The sequence below is a fragment of the Cynara cardunculus genome (genome assembly GCF_001531365.2).
Source record: "Cynara cardunculus var. scolymus isolate 2C chromosome LG 5, CcrdV1, whole genome shotgun sequence".
In the NCBI taxonomy this organism is placed as follows: domain Eukaryota; kingdom Viridiplantae; phylum Streptophyta; class Magnoliopsida; order Asterales; family Asteraceae; genus Cynara; species Cynara cardunculus.
Window position 1 is genome coordinate 9904486 of NC_037532.1, and position 6238 is coordinate 9910723.

Genomic DNA, 6238 nt, shown 5'->3' on the forward strand with positions numbered 1-6238 from the left:
CATGCATATATGTGAAAAGATGGCATGATATGTATGTAATTTATACATATATGCATGTGGTGTGAAGCATACATGAGGTGGTGCATATTTGTGATAAGATATTCTGGTGGAAACATTATTATATTATTTAAAAACTTATACCTTCATAGTTAAAAAATCATGAATTTTATGATAAATAAATAAACCCACCACCCAAGGTTATTTCTATTGGATAAAGGATTCACCGCCTATGAGTTTTATAATAATTAATATAATCTCCACCGCCATGGTGAGAGTATTTAAAGAAATAAAAAGATAAGATTGTATCTTATCATTTCATTTGAAGAAAAATCTGTTGAAAGAGAAATAGAGTATTGTGGCGGTGAGAAGTGTTCTTGAACAAATCTTTTGTTCAAAGCTGTTTGAAGAGCTTGTGATTTGTTGTGTGTTTAAAACTGCAGAAACTGTGATTGTTAAGGTGAGTTTCAAAAATACTGTTGACTATACACTATGAGTTTTTTATGACTAAAACCTTTATATATTTTGTTATATAAACTGCTGGGTTTTGATATTGGTTTTGAAGAAAAGATGGTAAAACTATTTTGATAGTTTAAAGGTGTTATTGTTATATATTTGAGTATTAAAAACTGTTTTGGGAAAGATAAAGAAGGAATTGCTTCTTTAAAATAGTTTTGGAAATGATATCCTGTTTTGAGGATTTAAAAAAGGGATATGATGTTTTTCGAAACCATTGAAAGAATAGATTGTTCTTGAGTTTGAAAGGTTTTAATGATAAAATTGTTGGTTGAAAACTATAGAGAATATTCTTTTGAGACGATTATGATTTTTGATCTGTCTTCATTTGAAATTAATCTATAGATTTTATGGATAATACTATGAATGAGGATTCGATAAGATGGTTGTGACTACGGTCCTTCATCCGAACTAGTTCATAGATTTTGAAGAAGAAATAAGGGTGGCATGTCAAGGAGAGGTGTCTTTTGGAATTTTGGGTTGCATATTTTACATTATAGACTCTTGTATCAAGAACCTATGTGGGGGAAAACATGTATTCTATATATGAAATATGTGTTATATGCAATGTATGGATTTAGGGGTGTTACACACAATATGACATCCGATCAAAGACTAAACGTGTTTTAGGATTATAATTTATGCCAAGTATCTGAAATTTACAAAGAGGAAATGTTGGAGCATCCAAGTGTCCAAGATCCGAAAATAGAGAAGGATCCGATTTTGGTGTATTCGGAATACACCTTGTAATTTGGATACCCAATCATCCTTCTAAATAATACTTCTATTGTAATATCACTAAGTCATATTTTGTAATCTGGTTTAGTCCCAGCACAATGTTTTCAGCAAAATCAAAAAGTAAGTGAAGAGAAGTTAGATCGACACCAAAAGTGGACGGTAAGTCCTCCCAACCATAATGAAGGCCAAATGTTGATAGTCAGAAAGTTCGACAAATACTATTTGGCCAGACGGTATGCAATGAAGTCTTATTGACCAAGTTTCACTCATCAATTTTTACCAACTCTAGTTCTAGTGTGGGAACATATTGAGCATGAAAGGATGGATTGGAACAACAAATGTCTACATCATATTAAATGACTGATATGAAAAGTACAAAGGTATATGAATCAACAAATCAAAAGAATACACGCGTTAAAGTTGCAATGTTGCATTAAAGGCATCAACTGTTATAAAAAGGCAGTCTTTGGATCATCTGCAACTAATCTGTTAGAAGAATTTCTATGTGCAAATTCTTGTAAACCGGTTCCTTAATCCTCAGAAGTATTATCTTAGATCTCCAGTTTCTTTAATGTTGGGATGTTCCTTGTGAGTGTTTCTTTGCGAACAATTTTGTCATTAGTGTAATTATTTAGGATAGGGCTTTCCATCATTGTTTCCACAAAATTGTGTAGTTCTTTGTTCTTATAACACATACTAAATCAAAATTGAAAATTTGAGGCGGTTGTATCCAACCTCCTTATACAAACACTTGTAGTATAACCCTTTCGGGACCAATAAGTGGTATTAGAGTAGTTTGTTTAATATTATATATAAGATCTGCAATGAACTCAACTTCCCAACATGATGGATATTTTGCTAAACTTCTTGGTTTTCAAACAGACAACCTTTTCCTATGAAAAGGTCGTATGACTTTTTTTTCCTCAAAGATTTAAACAACCACTTTCCTAACATTCTCAAAAGCGATCATCTTATGCCCATTGTGTGTATGCCTAGTGATTGTGATGAAAATGACCAAGTTGTTGGTACTGAAAGACACATTATCAAAGAACCAGACCATTTGACTAAGGATGACAAGAAACATGTTGCCTTAGACAACAAGGCAAAAACCATCATTATCAAGTTTCTTCCAAACAATATTTACCACTCTATCATAAGCATGTCTACTACCAAAGATATGTGGAACACTCTTACATTTCTGTATGAAGGCACCTCAAAAGTTAAGTAGAAAAAGGTATGATGGTTGAAGAACATGTTTGGGTGGATACTCATACCCTATCCTCTAGTGATTAAGAAGGTGAAAAATCACTTTCGTGCATGACTCAACTTATTGGTTAAGCCAATCTTGTGAAGTCTTCTGATCTTACTGTTGTCTCTGGTTGTAAACCTCCATCTTCTTCTAATCCTTCTGATCAACGTAGTAAGGTACACACCAATTTCTTTCATATTACTAAATCCTATGACGATAAATCTAGTGACTATCACTATATGGTTCTCTGTAATGATTTTGAAGCCAAAAATCTAGCTAGTCATAGAATCAACACTCTCCCTATTGAACTTCATGGTTGCTTTGAAATTCAGAGACGTCGATAAATTTAAAATTGAACTTGATGATCTTAAACTTGTTTGTAAAGTCTTGACCTAAAAGTGAGGGAAAGTTACCTATGATTTATCAAAAGAGAAAGATAGTCAAAAGATGGAATCATTCTTTGATGCCAGTTCAATAGTTAATTTTCAAATGATAAATAATCACAAATCTTGTTTAGGATATTCTCACTCTTCTTGAAAATACAAAAGCTCGTTAGGGATGTCAAATGGTACTACTCACTCGAGTCAACATTCTTTTTCCCAACATCCTTCCTTGACGTCCCGTTCCGTTACAAACTTAACCTCTAAATGCATCTAATCCTCAATGAAAAGTTAGCTATTTTAGGTAAGTTTCCTATGATGTGATCTCAAAAAAAAGAAAGTGCGCGAATTCGGTTGAAAATTTATCCACTGCTAATAGATTTTCTCTCGGACAAGTCAAATTTCTTGAGATTTGAACCAACCTAGAATTTTTTTATTCATGATCCTCAATTTTTTGTAATATTCTGACCATATCCTATCCTTTTTATAAACCCAAAAAGTTTGTTTGGAAACCATTTCGGTCATGTGAAAACATAATCCTTGTTCATAAGCATGTGTCTCTATTAAGGATCACATAAGTTACTCATCATACACACATTTCTTATCATCTTGTGTTAACTATTGTAAATGTTCTAACTCTGGTGAAATTTATCAGTTAATCAAAGATTGCCCTATTTAGTAATAAAATAATAAAAAACTTATAATCCTGTAAGACCTATTTCAAGGTAGGTACCTACTAGCTAATTTCATTGATATTCTTTATTACATATGACTGGATTCAAATCTCAGCTGAAACATTATGTCCCCGGAATAGGTCTTATTGTGATCTTCAGTGATAACTCCAAAGGTGTAATAAAAGGTTATGGTGTTTTGATAAATGGACCAGTCACCTTCCATTGAGTAGCCTATGCAGATGGAATGAAGTACTATCTTTTGAGCACTAGTTAACTACGAGACAAAGTCTTCAAAGTGCACTTCTTTGAAGAAAAATGCACCATTATCTCCAAAAATGATGAAGTTGTCCTTTTCTTGTATTTAAAAGGCGAATCTCTATGTGATTTACATGAACTCGGCTCTCTTCAAATTTGATGTCAATATTTTCTTTTATTCAAAAGATTCTAGGGATCAAAAACTTTTATGGCAGATAATATTATCTCACTTTAACATCAAGACCATGAACAATTTGTATGTGAAGGATTTGGTGAATGGTCTTCCTTAACTATCATTTGCCAATGAAAAGTTATGTCAACGAGTGAGAAAGAAAAACATAACAAAACAAGCTTCAAATCCAAAATGCGTTCTTCAAACAACACACCTTTGTATGTGCTTCATATGGATCATTGTGGCCCAGTCAAAATTCAGAGTCTTGGTGGTAAGCGGCACACACTAGTGATTTTTGATGAATACTCAAGATTCATTTGTTATTTTTCCTTCATTCTAAAAGTGATGTTACTAAATAAATTATCAACTTTGTGACATGGATTGAAGTTCTTAAAGGTCAACTCATTCGATCAATAGAAAGTGAAATTAAATGGCTTCAGATTCAGAAGCATTGCCATAATAAATTTTTAAATGACAAAGGAACATCCCAGAACTTTCAGCAGATTGGACCCCATAACAAAGTAGTGTTATGGAATAAATCGGTGTTAATCCTGAAGGTTAAACAATATGGCAATAACACCAATATGGGTGGTGAATACAACATTTTTGAAGTTTAATAATTTTATTAAAAATTATGATGATTTTCAATACAGAAGGTTGCTGTGGAAAATAAATTAAAGTTTTCAATATCTCTCAATCTTGACAGATGTATCCCCTCTAGATTAATCACACAATGTATTCAACCAACTTTAAACAAATATTTAATTAAGAAACTGATGTTGTAACTGAGACAGTAAGTAATTAGTGGATAAACTTAGGTTAACATGAAAACAACAAGGTATTCTCTTTGAGCTCGTTTTTCTGTGTGTTAATCTTCAACGTCATCATTGTTATTTATATATAACATCTTCCACTGTGTGAAGGATCCACATGATGGAAAAGGATAGAGAGGATGTCCTTTTTAATGTTTACTTTGCCATGTTCATCCTATTATGTACTACATGTATCCTCCATTGTAATAACCAGACCCATAATACATTTAGTATTAAGTATATTGCATTTAATGCATACTGCACCGTGTTAAATGCTAAGAATACTTATTGTCCTTACTGAGTTGACCGTTGAGAAGAAAAACACTTTTGTTGTAGGTATGTTGGTGTACGTTCATCCATGTTGTCTGTGAGAGAGACACGTGTTAGCTCTCATATTTCATTTAATGTAAAAGTATGAAAAAGTATTACTGCAAGTGTTGACAGAAGGGTTCTTTCCATAAAAGACCACAGAGGACCAACAACAGAAGATGTTCATTCGTACAAGTCAAGATTGACAGAACCTCTGTTGTCTCTCACAGAGGTTCTGGAAAATAGTCCTCTGTTATCAAGAGCTTACAAGTCATATCCAGCAGAGCCTCTGGGATGGCTCACAGAGGGTCTGCATTCTATCTTCTGTGAAGAACCACTTCTTACTGTTTTACTTAGGTTAGTTAGTTGCATGTGCTTCTCATGTGACTATGTTTGTAATCTGCTTTATTTGAACGGCTTAGATCATTTCACTTGTCTAGGTCATGTCAGAAAAGCCGTTAGGAACTAGTATAAATAGCAGCTTAGGCCTTTGTAATTCGTGGCGCTTCGGTATTGTAATTGTCAATATTTTCAATCAATTGAAAATCATTTGAAGCTATTCTCTCGTGTTCTTCATTCATCATCTGTGTGTTCTTGATTGATTTCTTACTCTGTTTGTTCATATATTGCTTATGCTGCACTGTTACTGTCTAAAAGATCATCCAGAGTATTTGATTAATATCATAAGCTAAATCTAAAGGTCCTAACAATTGGTATCAGAGCAGGAATCAAATTCTAATTTGATTTATTATGTTCTTGGTATTAATCTGCATTTGCTCAAGAACACCAGTCTTCTTCTTCAGGTTACCCTGTTTTACTCTATTCTATCAGTTCCATCTTATTCCTATTTTTCTTCTTCTTTCAATGGCGAATCTGGCCAATAYATCTTTCATGAGCACTGGTTCTCAATCTAAACCTCCCACGCTTATACGTGAGGAGTACCCCCAATGGAAGGTGCGTATGGTTAATTTTCTGGAAGGAATTCACCTAAGGATATGTGAATTTCTTTATAATCCTCCTTATGTCCCCATGAACTTAATTCCTAGAGTTCCAGCCACTGGAACAACTCCAGAAATTCCCGAGCATTATGAACCACGTCCTGTTGCAAACTGGAGTGATGAGGACAAAATTATGGT